The following is a 13,803-nucleotide window of genomic DNA, read 5'->3' on the forward strand; positions in this document are numbered from 1 at the left end:
ATACCTGTAGTTCTTCCAGCTGAGTGTGACAGGCTGAAGTGTCCTGAGACAAATTGGTAAATGGGAGCTATTTTAAGCTACTTTAATGGCGACAATTTAGGAAGTCCTTATCAGCGAGAGCACCAAACGCTTGCATTTAAAAGTGGCTGTACGGTACGAAATATAGACCTAATCCATCATAATCTTTCATTTGTATGAGCATTTTGTATATGAATACAATTCTAACACTTAAAAAGGGATTTGGGCAATACAAAGTTTTAATTGTTAGAAGCCACTTAGTATAAAAACAGATTTTCGCTCTTGCACTTTAGCAGCTGCAGACTCTAAAGTAACTCGGCTGGTTAGACTTTAATTGGACCAAATCGTTATAGTGATTTAGGTATAACTTTAGTTTTTGTCTGTTTGCCAGTTTGTTCTTTGTTTCCTGCTATCTTTGAACATAGTAGCCTTTTGTATAGATGTAAGCTGTTTATGATGCACCTTGCAACAATTCCCCATTGACCAAGCAGGGCTTTATTGCTTTATTTAATGAACAGCTCAATAAAATCGATGGGGCTTTGGTATCCTGTAATCAAAAGTTTGCTCCTGCATCCTGATGCAACTACTGTGAATCACAATTACCCAAAATTTTCCAATCTCCGTTAGAGGGAAATGTTCAAATTAGCCAATTTAGGGATGGCTTACAAGGCTGGAACAGGCTGAAATCAATGCTTCCTGTCACCTTTTAGCAGGACAAATGGTGCCTATTGTTCCAGCGTATCCCTCCCCCTAACTTAGACAGCTGGGGTGGATACACAGGCCAGAATGCAGGGGCTCGGAAGACTCACCAATAGAGTGGATCACTTGGATAGTGACTTCTACTATAAGACTTAAAGCTTCTGAGAGAGAAAACTCCCCTCTGACCCTAATCACATCCCAACTTTAAAGAGTCAATCACAGCAGGCAGGGTGGTGTGTGTCTAACTTCTGACATGGGGTGCTTGCAACCAGGCCACAGTGGCAGCAGCAGGTCAGTGTGTGTGTGTGTGTGTGTGTGTGTGTGTGTGTGTGTGTGTGTGTGGACTGGAGTCTGGATGCTGCTTGGCACAGTCATGGCTCCTTGACGTCAGCGCTCAGCCCAGACTGCTGCTGCTGCTGCTGCTGCTGCTGATGCCGCTGCTGCTCTCAAACATGTCTTTGTTATTCAGGGTTTTCCATCAGAGAGCGGTGACCTGCAAAACATGGAGGGTGGCGTCAGCTCCGGGGAGGATCATGGGAAGGCAGCGCGGTGTATGCGTCAATGCGCTGGAGCGAGGGCGTGCGTGCGTGTGTTTGTTGTTGTTTATTAGGCTGTTATAGCCGATGTTTATTTTTGTATCAATTATATTCACACAATTAACTGACATAGTGACTTAACATATCGCAATCATAGAGTTAACTTTAATAAAGATGAATGATAATGATTCTTATTATCACATTTTATTAATATTAGTAGTATTAGTATGATCATAGCAATCATACTAATCATAATATTGTTATATTTTTCTTAATGATTTATACATTCAGTATAATTGTTATGATTATTAGCATTAGCATTATTATTAGCATTTTTGTAATATTACTTTTTTACTGTATATTGTATTTACTATTATTACTGGCTACTAGCACTAGTGTTCAGTAGTGAATAGCCGTGTATTCATACCACCATTACTTTGTTAGATGCCATTATGTTAAATAATTCATTTTAAATTGCAATAAATAACCATTATGCGTCGTTAAGTTAATTTAATCAATAAAGAGACACAAAATAAAAATACCCAGCATGCCTTATTTCCATTTTAATGGGTGAACCACTTGTCAGCACTGTGTACTCGCTTTTAAAATTCTCCCAAATCACTATAATGTCCACACAATGCGATAGACCCGCTTGGTACTACCACACTGGGAGCGGGTCTCTCCAGCAGACCCAGTGTACCAGATGGCTGCTGAGCTGAGCGACAGTCCGGCTCCGCTCCCGGCTCTCTCCTGATGGCTTCTCCGCGTAAAAATCCGCGACACATTTTGTCAGCAGCCACCGAGCATGGGTCCCTTCGGTAATAGAATAGCCAATGTAATTTGACACTTCAACTTACTGCGCTCTCTCCGAGTCTATTCAGTTACTCACCCACTGACGTTGAGCCCATTCTCAGTGGCCGTGAGGGGGGAAGATATTTAAAAACAAGAGCCGAAAATTACCGAGGACTTTCTCCGCTTTATAACCCGGTGAGTAACTGCAAACTTAACGTTGCTTGTTCTCCGGTGTCGCGCTGCGAGGCTCTTGTCTCGGGGAAGGTTTTGTTTCCACTTTGGCTCAGATTGTTTCTCAACAATAGAGTGACCACTTGAACTGGCACTGAGGAGCACGTCGGAGTCCGTAATAATAAACCGCAGCTTTTTATTTACTATCACGCTGCTGTGTGCCGTCGGGATTGAACCGGCGGGCTGTTAAGCAGGTTGTGCATTTCGTTAGTAACAGATGCCGCGTTGATCTCCAAAGCGTTGGGGCTTGAAGGCTACATTGTAGCAGCCTGTATGCATTTTGCTTGCAGAATGAATCATGCCTCGGCGCGTGTGTCTGTGCGCGTGTGTCTGTGCGCGCAAGGTAGCGCTTGCTTTTTTACCTTCTGATGTGCACAAAGCACATGGTTTGTCTAATGTGGGTTTATCGCTGCTACATGCATGCTGCAGGAGGACTGTGGATATAGCAAGACAGCGGTCTATGCAGCAGCGCAGATTATTCAATACATGTCATGTTAAATGTGTATTTCTGAAGTTTGTTACCAGCAGCACATGGGTATACTATTGAATATCAGTGTATTTATGTCACAGCCTGGAGTTCTCTTGCTGCTCTAGCTTCACTTGGATTTAACAAGTTGACTCCCCAAATTCCTGCTGTCTGAATATGGAACCAGTTGGGATTGAGGGGGCCTCTCATGTAGACCTGGACTCATTTTTACTTGCTGTACATCTGTCCAGGAAGCAAAAAGCATAATCAAGTGGAAAAAGTAAGCTGCTGCCTGATCTGCCTCCTAGCCATTGACAGTGAAAGAGAGGGAGTGTGTGTGTGTCTCTCCTATACACATGCACTGTATTTCTGCTTCTGAATATCCCAGTTTGGGAGCAAACAACCACACGTGCAGATGTTTCTCGTCTTTTTCTGGTGAGATGTCCAGGAGAGCCCTTCCTGTTTTTGTTATGTTGCTGAAAAGTTCATTCTCCTCGTGTCTGCCTTTAAGCTGCTGCAGCATCCAAATGTGTCCCGCGTGCAGCCAGCAGCCTGTTTGGACCCAGCTGCGGAGGGTTGTGTAAAACTTCTGTGGTGACACCGGTTATTGTGCAGCCTCGGTTGCTTGTTTACATTTTTTATGTCATGTAATCCAAAGGTCTTGTTGGGTTGCTGCCTGCATCCTTGTTGACTGACAGGCTTCTCCACAGTTTTTGTTTTTACTTTCAGATTCAGTCTCTCTGCCATCTTTATGCACCTGGTCCTTTGATTACTCCTTACTCAAACCCCTGCATTAAACAGCTTTCAATTAATTTACAAGCACTCGATGGCACGTGTGTTTAAACGCTGATTGAGCTCTGCTTGAGCAGGGAAACTTCAAACCTCCAGAGGCTTCCTTCATAGATTAGGGTGGTGTCAGACAGAGGAGGAGGTTTTCTGTCTTTTTCTCCTCCCTCCCAGTCACCCCACCTCTGTGGGGCCCCCAGGTTGGGCTCCTGAATAACCATGGGGCAGACCCCACCAGGCTGACCTTTTTCTATTCAAGTTGAGGATGTTGAAACACCAGCCGTCAAACAAAAGACACATTGAAACAGAGATCTGCAACCCAGCACGTGTGTCTGGGTGCTGAAGTAGACCATTTATTAACTCTGAGTTTCCTCCTGACCAATGAGAGACCTCCATCAGCACAGAGAGAGAATAAAACTCTAAAAGGACGCTGAGCTGCTTCTGACACAGATTAGTGAACAAAACCTAAAAATAGATGCAGAAAACAAAGCTTTTTATTTTTAAAGCAAATCGCATATATCCTCTAAAACACTGAAGCACATCTCTCTGTGTGTGGCACTGTGGATTGACAATGGCAACACGTTTTCAGTGCAGGGTGGGAGTTTTTTTGCTCTTTCCACCCACCCGACGAGGTGAGAGTAAAGGCGGAAGCTGGAAATGGCTGTGCCACATGGGAAATTATTCAACTCTCAGATCAGACAGGACACACAAGAGGCCTCATTACCTGCAGCAGTATGCCGGCCAGGCCGCGAAGAGAGCCGGTGTGTCTCTTAACTGGCCACTCTCACCTTCTGAAATATTATCTGTATCCTGCATCCGATGGTCCTTTTTATCTTGAAAATATCCCTGAAACACAACACAGTGCGCAGCGTCAGTTTAGCACAAATAGTGAGGAGATAAATGCTGCTTTTGTGAAATATTTATATTGCAATTTCTGCATTAAACCCTTTCCCAATAGTTAGCAGCCTTTTACCAACAAGGTGTGCTTAAGCAGCTGGTAAACACGACTGTTAGGTGGCGTATAATGTCATAACGCTATTGATTCTTCTTGGGAATTCCACTTGCGGCGAGCAGCTCCTGCGCACGGAGAGCCCTCTTAAGCACTCTAACAGGAAAAAGGTGACCGAGTAAGCAAACGACTGCTCTTCCTCCGCGGTCAGAGCCTGTGGGAGGTTTGTGTAGGTTTCGCTCAAGGTCCTTTTTGTGTTGTCTTTGCTGGAGAGAATAAACTCCTGGGATGAATCACTGTGCTGGTATGGCTATCTTCAATGAGTTAGGAGATTGCAGGGCAAGTGCGGCGCTCGCCGTACAGAAAGTGTCAGTGGGCGGTTGTAGTAGCTTAATCATAAGGTTTAAGGTTTGGTGTCAAAATGCACTTCGGTTTTAATAATCTTATAAATGTGTTACTTGTGAGCTATCACAACACTGTGAAGGTTATTTGGCAGCGACATTGTTTAGAATAACTAGTAATAGAAACTGTCTAAATGTGTTTAATTTAAGCAATCTTCACAGGGAAATATTGTGGTTTTTGACATTTGTGTTAGAAATATAGTTGCTAGTTATAGGGTTGAGGGTTGAGGGTTAAAATGTTGCATTGTTATAGATTGAACCTTTTTGTTTACAACCTGTTTTGGCATGTGATGCCTCGTAAAAACCTGCGTGCCGTCGAGCGCTTGTGAAGGTAGTACGTAACCCGAAAACGTTGTTAATGAAGCGTTTACGAGTGATCGACAGCGTGCAAGATTTTGGTGCGAGAACTTTGTGGTGGGTGTCACCGGCTTGTGACCCCTTTCAAATGATGCAACCCATTGTCACAAGTTGCCCATGAGTGTGAGTCCCCCTCTAACTTCACATTGTTTTCATTTGAGTATGACTATCCAGTATGTTACAAGAAAAGCAAAGATTATTAAAGTCAGTCAGAATAAACACACTAACTTTTGTAGAAACACACGTTTAGTCACTTTATTCATGTTGTGACTGCTCAGATTGAAACAGTATAAAGTAACTTAAATTAGCTCCACTTTGATCAGTTACAGCATTCAAACGTTTGCATCAGGAACTTCATGGACTTAAACACGATTCGCTGCTGATAAGTCTGCACTTTGAGCTGTAATGCAGTATTTTTATACTGTGATATTGCTAGTTTGTTTTATTCCAGTAAGGATTTTGAATACTTTGTCCACCGGCATTTCGTCAGCACACCACCGAAAGCTTCCCGCATGTGTTATTCTGCATTCCTCATGTGTGTGTTTGTGATGATTTGTGACGCTCCGCCTCGGTGACACGGAGCCGCAGTAACATGTGTACTGTGTCTGTGCAAGATATCCACCGAGGGTTTCTTCTTCTTTTTATGTGATGGAGAGAATGGCCAGACTGTACCTGTCAGCTTGACTGTTGACTGTTAATATGAAGCTTCTATTTTCAAAACACAGCTCGGGGGAAAGGGAATCTGTGTCTGTGTGTGTGTGTGTGTGTGTGTGTGTGTGTGTGTTTTGCGTTCATGCAGGAGGGAGATACAGAGCGAGGCGAGGGATGGGAGAGGTGCTGGGATTGACGCCAGACCACACATCATTTAATCATGTTAGAGTGTGCAACCACTTTGCATATTTTCGGTTGCATTGGTGATAGGAGTTGTTATTGTACAAACTGTACGCACAGAGAGGAGTCTTGACAGGAGTGATGACGGTTTGATGAGGAGAAGAAATACAGACCTTATTTGAGGTTTTTAGATTAGTCAAATTGTCGATTAATTTCAGCTTTATGACCAAAATATGATAATAAAAGTCAGATTTGGGTTGCTGCTGCAGCTTGTGAAATGTGTTGAGAAATGTGAAGCAACAACATTTGAGACCACTTAAAAGTTGAGCCTGTGGAAGGATGACCATTGTGCATATTAGCATTGGATTTGAACGTGTCCTTCTGGCTTAATCCCACTGTTGACTCGCCTGCTAAGTACTGACTGTGTTATTTTTGCTCTTTTTAGGGAGCCCCTCTCTGCATAATCTCACTTAATCTAATCTATCCCTCTTTATAATAGACTGGGAATGATGTGACTTTATAGAAAAAGCTTTAGTGTAGATCCATCCCAAACAGACTTGTGTGCCGGCTTCTTCCCCAAACCCTCTGGCAAAGCTCTTGTGAAAATGCAAGTGACCTCTGCGCCCCTTGTTAGTCTGAACAATAGGCCTGCCTCCTCTTACAGCTGCAGCCATGCTGGAGGGGAAGTTAGCCGGAACAAGAAACGCACATCTCGTGATTAATAGGTCTAAATACTGTATTTCTGGCTAGATCCCACGCCTGCTTGGTACACCAGGAAAATTCCCTCTTTATTAAAAATGATCAATCATGTGCTGGATTTAAGGCCGCAGCTAACAGTTGAAATGTTTTGTCTTCAAAATGTCAAAAAAAAATGTCCGTTATGATTTGCCGACATCCCAAGGTGACATCTTCAAATGCTTTGTTTTGTCTGAAAGAAACAGTACAAAACCCAAATATATTCAGTTTACTATCATGCATGGCAAAGAAGAGCACGAAACCTTCACGTGTAAGATGCTGAATCCGGCAAATGTTTGACATTCAGTCGATTCCGTTTCTGTCAATCGGCGGATGGATTTATTGGCTAATTGTTGCAGCTCTAGCGGGATTTGTTGTTTGTGCACAAAGTGACAGAGAAGATATTCTGGAAGATATTGATGACATGATACAATTAGTTGATTCTTTCAATTGGACAAGTCACAGGTTCCAGCTTTTGAAACATGAGATATTTGCTTGCTTTGCTTTGTTTTATTTCAGCTTGATTTGATTGCCATTGGATTTTAGTCTGTTGATAAATGTTGGCAAAACAAAATTGAAGACGTCACTAAAATCTCTGAGACGCTGTGAATGTTTTAGACTTTTTAGACGATTAATCGCGCACATTAATTCATAGTGAAAATAATCAATAGCTTCCACCCTAGTCCCAATTATACGCAGCATTCCTGTGATTGTGAAGTTGTTTGTGCTCACATTTGCCGTCAGGTTTCTTTAAGATGTGGATGACATGGAAGTTAAATATTCATTTTAAAAAACACATACTCAAACAATACTCAGAAGTTAAAAAAAAGGCTTGAGCGACATGATAGTTGTGAGAGAAAAAAAACTAGATCCAATCTGCAAGTCTTAACCCACGATGGAAATAATTGGAGCTTTGGAGGCCCCCAGCAGTCGCAGACTCATGCATGTTGAATGTGACATGCTGTGAAAAACATACGCAGATGATGTCACAGCGCAGCACCGCAGTGCTAAGTGTAAATGAAAGGCTCTGAATCATGAATAACATCCGGCTTCTCCAAAGTCTCAGCTTCTATAAATTAAACAAGGTTCAAACCAGGGACCTTGAAGGGTTGTCAAGTCTTGCAGCATGGGATAGTGTTGCATGGCAGACATGTTTCCCTCTTCAAATTCCAACATAGACTGAGAAACCAGCAGCTGCTCTGGAAATGTGAAAACGTCTCGAGAGGTGTAATCTCACTATCAAAAAAAAATGGGTGCAGGAAAGACTCCTGGGGGGGGGGGGGGCTGTGTTGAAGCACCTCAACGTCTAGTATATGTGCTCCCGAGGTTTTTCTTTTTTTAAAAGAGAGAGAGAGAGATCCACACCTCTGATGAGTAATGAAGGTGATTCTGAGCAAGTGGTGGAATTACATTCAACAGAGCCCGCGGGGGTCCATATCTCATTGTTCTCTGACAGGGAAAATTAACTGGGATTTACTAATACACAGGGAACATCCTTCCCCCCCCCCCCCCCCCCCCATTCTCTGTCGCTCTCAAAGAAAAGGTCTGAGGGTAATCTCTTTCCCCAGCAACACTCCCCCCCCCCCCCCCTCTCCTCCAGATACTTCCACTACCCCCTCCACTCCACCCCAAACACAAATGTCAAACGCTTTCAAGTTTGCTATCAAGATGTAAAACATAAGTAGATAAAATCCCCGACATGTTGCACAGTTCCTCGCTCGTATGTCGCCTCATGTCGACACACCAGAGGCTTCTATTTAAATATTGTTTTGCATTTCACCTGTTTCCCTTTTGCATAGTCACTCTTCCAAAACCCTGAGATGACCCAAAGGAACATTGGCTTCTAGCTTTTGTTCTCACAGGCTCTGATTCCAAATGATGGGGCTCCTTTTTTTTTAACATAGTCTTTTGACAGCACTTGAAATCTTAGTATGTCCCTAGTTAGGATTTAATAACTGTGTGATTTGATTGCATTTGATTGACGTGGCGTATGAAAACAACCCTACAAGCTGTCATCAGATTCTCTTTCAGCCTCTTAAATGTGAGAATTTGCTGCTTTTCTCTTTTTTATATCGCTGAACTTTGAATATCTTTGTGGTAAGGACTGTTGGCTGAGTAAAAAAAAAGCTTTTTGATTGATTTTTAAGCATTTTCCACAATTTTCCGCCATGTTTCAATTAATTCTTTAATAGGCGAAGCTGCTATATTGTTAAATTCTGATTGGTGCATGGGAATACTTGTGAAAAACGGGACTATTTTGTTTTGAATAATCAGTAGTTTAAACTTTGGTGTCTCTAAGAGGAAGAAACAGATTTGTTTTCAGGGAAACAGAGAAAAGTTTGACTAGTTTTTGTTTGGTTTGGTCGACTCAAGGACAAAAACAAATAATCATTTTCATAATCTTTAACACTTTTATTTATTTAATAATTTAGGTTTATAAAAGGTACAAAAATACTCAAATATTGCCTTGACATGTTCCCAAGGTGACGGCATGTGTTTACTGTAGTTGAGATTTCTTACTATTCTCTCCTGCTCAAACAAAGCGGTCTAACTGATGGCGAAGCTCAGACAGCAGAAACACCATACCTACAGCCTGTGTGTCAGCTTACACTGCACCTTCAATCTAACACGGTGTCTGTGTGCGGTCGGTTACCCAGGTGCAAGCCATGCATCACAGACCAGAGCTGATACACTAACGTGACAGCTGTGGGCAGTGAGAGAAGACCATGACAGGAGTCTCAGCACTGGATATGGGTGGAATTCATTAACCCTTTACCATCCCATTGATACATTTTGGGTTTAAAAAGTGCACCCCTTCTGTTCGGCGTCTTATTCCAGTGACGGCAGTGTTTTAACGTCCATAAATCATAAAGCTTTGCCTGATTTTTATGCGTTCTTTCAGGGTCAAAGTAATGCAGGGGATTGTTGTCTGTAGTGTAAACAGGAACTGCTAGTAGCTGAAGCAACTTGACATTTAATGGTGCAGATTTGCCTCAATGTAAACAGATATAGACATGACAAACAGGTGGAGCCCACAGCTAACCTGTCTCCATGGCAACATAACACTTCCTGTTTACATCACCCTAAGCATGATGGGAGCTGTAGTGCCAAAGCATATACATAACATAAAATGGAATTTCTAGGTACACTGGTGGGTGTGCCTCTGAATGACCTGGGTTTTCAGGATATGGAACGTGCGTTTGTGTATCGGCACAGCGTGTACAATTATGGCTCGTAGCCACGTGCGATGCCGTCCCAGTGGGGACTTTAAATAACTCTTCTGTAAACACGTCCTGTCTGTTTCCTTATGTTCCCTCGTCCGGTGGCTGTTCAGAGACAAGAGATTGTTTCACACACTAATAGTAATCACAGATATCATAACAACGACTGCTGATGAATACTAATTAATTGGGAAGTGTTTTCTGGATGTAAACACACACAGCGAGTCACATATGCAGACACACTTCACACTCCTATTTATAGGTGCAGATTGCATAAGCTTTTGTCTAACAACAGGGCGTTCTCACTTTGTCAGTATCAAACAGAGAGAAGCTGTAACTGACCAGATTATTTTTACTCACACATATATTGCACCCCTGCTTCTTCTTGGCAAACTGTGTGTGGCCCAACGGGTCCCACGGCTTACAAAAATGTTGACGGCGGACGCTATTTTTGACCATCTGCTCTATAAGGAGGGCATGTTTGAGTCACAGACGCTGTGGTGTGAGGCTGCGCCCGTGATGTGCCTGGCATATATGAGAGAGAGAGAGAGAGAGAGAGAGAGAGAGAGAGAGAGAGAGAGAGAGAGAGAGAGAGAGAGAGAGAGAGAGAGAGAGAGAGAGAGAGAGAGAGAGAGAGAGACCCAGCATCCTTCGTGTCACCATGGACGAACACAGTGCGCGGCTGGTTTCAATAATGTGTTGTACATTAGCATGAAGGGTGATGGAGGTGGAGGGGGGTGTGTTTGTGTGTGTGTGAGAGGAGGGAGGGGTTGTTCCTCCACATCTTGGACGAAGAACAAGAGAGAACATATCCTTGTGCTTGACTTATGGTGTAAACATCGTCAGTGAGATGAAATAGTCTGAGGTCAGAAATGTCTCAACAAAAGTGTCTGTGTCTCATTACACCTCTCTGTCTCCTCTCTCTTGTGTGTGTGTGTGTGTGCGCGCGTGCGTGTGTGTGTGTGTGTGTGTTATTTGCGAGGTAGGAATGTGAAACCTAATCTCGGCTGGCCGGGGGGGTTGAGCGCAGAGGGTTTCTTTAGGAGAATTACCCCTATGTTTTGCCACTTTTCACAGAGTTTCTTTTGGGCAGAGAAATCTGGCTGCAACACAACTTTGTGAACTACTTTCATATCGATATTTTCTTTGCATTATGTTTGACTTTTTATGCTTTTTCTTCTGATTCTATACTTTCAATATGTTTCTTCATCAGCATGTGCAAATAATCTTCCTCGTTTTTGTTTGCCTTTTTTCAAGGCCTTCCACGGCATCGAACGTAATTTCAACCTGTTTCTAATACAAATCAACTTGTTTTCAAATGCAGCAACCGAGATACAAACACTCGTGACATTTGTTCAACCAAGTCAATTGCTAGAGTAAAAAGGTAGACATATTCTGACTTCACTGGCAGATTTGTTTTAAGTTACAGGACTCGGATTACTTTGAGTTTTTTTTTATCTGTTTCTGTTTTTTACAATATTCAAAAGTAGGGTTGCAACTAATTTCAGTTTCCTTATCAATTAATTTGTCCATTATTTTCTTTATAAGCCAATGTCAGCTGGAACTAGTGAATTCTTAGCACTTAAAAAAATAAATAAAAACCATACAAGTAGCACAGTTGCAGATTGATTTTCAGCCATATTTAAAATACTAAGTAAAGTACTCTCCTATTAGCTGCAGCTGTTTCTTTAAGAAACACCACACACGGTTGCTCTGTGGTTTTGCTTGACCTTGTTCGAGGTCAAATGGCACGTCCACAAGGACCACCTTAGTGCAGGAAACATACCTGCTATCAAGGCCTTGCTTCTTCAAGCATTTATAAATCCATGATACTTTGGGACTTTGTTGTTCTTGTCATTTTTATGGCATCAGTTGGTTTTGAGGAGCAAATTGAAAAAGCGAATCACTCGAGGGTGCGTATCATGCATCCTCTTTGTGCGGCTTTGGCTGACTCTTCCTTTGGAGGTGGAGAAGATCATGTGAGCTGTAATTATATTTATGTTGGGTCCCATTTTGTCTGTCACAGTAAATTTCGCCTGACTTGTCATATTGTAAATCATTACAGCGGATTAAATGCTGGTTATGAACTCAAAAGGCCGGGGAAGGGCTCTCTCTTTTATTTGTCCCTATGATCGCTGTATTTGTTTGATTTTTGACAGGCTAGTTGTGATGATATTAGCTGTACAGTGTTTCCTGGATGTTTTCAATACATTTTAATTGGGAGGAGAATGGATAATGTCACCGGCGTTTGCTTTGAAGAAAGAAAGAAAAAAACCTTTCAAAAGAGCGGGCAGCCTTCCAAGAGTGGAAGAATGCGTCTGAAAAGCCTGTGTTTTTCGCAAGCCATCCTCCACTTTTTGTTTTCTTATTTGTCTGGGATCAAAGACAGCAGCGACTTTCCAGCGATGGAAAGTTTGACTCTTTTGGCGTCTCTTTGGGGTGGTGCAGTAAAAATAAAGAGAAATTGATTTATCTCATTCAGCTGCTCAATGCTGGAACAGGATAGACTTGTGGCGACTGAAAGATTGCTTCCACACACTTCTCATACACATAGTATTCACAAATATCTTAATCATTAGTTCATTCATTAGTAAGTGGCACAAATCGTTGCTCCTAAATCACTAAAAAGATTAGTTCAGTATGAATGAACTTTTCATGCCGCTCACTCTTCCATTGCTCTCGCACAACAACACTATTGTGCAGGCTTCATTTTATTCTCCCCCGTGCAAATTTTGGCGAGTTGTCATACATGCGTTCTGCCACCTTGGGTACAAAGAGTGGGTGCATGTCTGAGAGCAGTTGCTTAATTTGTCTACGAAATCGCTTGTTTGGAGAAGCCCTGAATGTTGCATCCCTCCATTTGTATGCGGATCACATCAACGCAAATAAAGCCCCAAAAATTTCCCTAATGTTCACTGCAGCAAAATCACATTTCAGCCTTATTTAGTCTACTGTCTATACCTGAAGACATGATTTAATCCTTAATCTGTTATAGGCGCTCTAACTCGCTATATATTATGGATTTTAGCGTTTCGAATTCTAAGAAGGAAAGTATGAATTATTTGTGTCATTACTTTTGCTGCTGATAGGAAATGTTTTGCATAATAAACAGCCAAGACAGCAAGTGAAAAATTAATGAGCAATATATAGTTTATGACGCTGATGACTTAAAATGTAACAACATTATTCTCTTTGGAATGATTGTCAACCATCAATTTTCACCGTGTCATTGTTCAGCTACTGAGTATTTGTTTTCATTAATCTCCACAGTTTGTATTGTCATGTTAATTTACTTTACAAGAGTCTCACTATAGTCTGAAATTCTAAAGAACAATGAGGATGAAAGCCAAGAGAGCGAGACTCGTATCAGAGTAGGATATCGGAGAGGAGTAGTCTACACTTTGCTGAACTCCCAAAGCTTCTTTTAAAAAAAAAATATTTAGCTCCTGTCAGTTAAAATCAAAAAAAAGTTTCTCACTTTCACTAAAACTCGGAAAGAGGCAGAGGGAGTGAGAGAGTGGGGGAGAGGAGGGGGGGTGGGGGGTGGGGGGGTGGACTGCTTCACGGGTGAAAACCCTCGCACATGAATATTTAATGGTTGCATTTTAACCAGAGTCATAAAATCCAAGAGGATGAGGCTGAAAAGAGAGCAGTGAGGAGTGTGCAAAGTAGGCTACATTGTTTCTTTATAGTCTGAGCTGAATGCCTGAAAGTCATGTAGCTCTTTTCTGGTTGCACAGTGAATCAAAAATGTGGATTGTGTCAGGCTAATTTAAAGCCC

The 13,803-nt window shown here is 42.2% G+C and overlaps 1 protein-coding gene across 3 annotated transcripts in view; it reads left to right on the top strand.

Moving 5' to 3' along the window:
• The first annotated feature begins 1,861 nt into the window (after positions 1-1,861).
• LOC115024540 (zinc finger MIZ domain-containing protein 1-like) overlaps positions 1,862-13,803 on the top strand; it is a 105,823-nt gene continuing 93,881 nt past the window's right edge. For 2 of the 3 annotated variants that reach the window (XM_029456222.1, XM_029456224.1), the window contains exon 1: positions 1,863-2,240. The gene's annotated coding sequence lies outside the window, so the exon portion shown is untranslated. Of the gene's footprint in view, positions 2,241-13,803 lie in introns of all 3 variants that reach the window. The other variant, XM_029456223.1, reaches the window with a different exon arrangement.

The sequence above is a fragment of the Cottoperca gobio genome, chromosome 19, assembly GCF_900634415.1.
Source record: "Cottoperca gobio chromosome 19, fCotGob3.1, whole genome shotgun sequence".
NCBI classification, from domain to species: domain Eukaryota; kingdom Metazoa; phylum Chordata; class Actinopteri; order Perciformes; family Bovichtidae; genus Cottoperca; species Cottoperca gobio.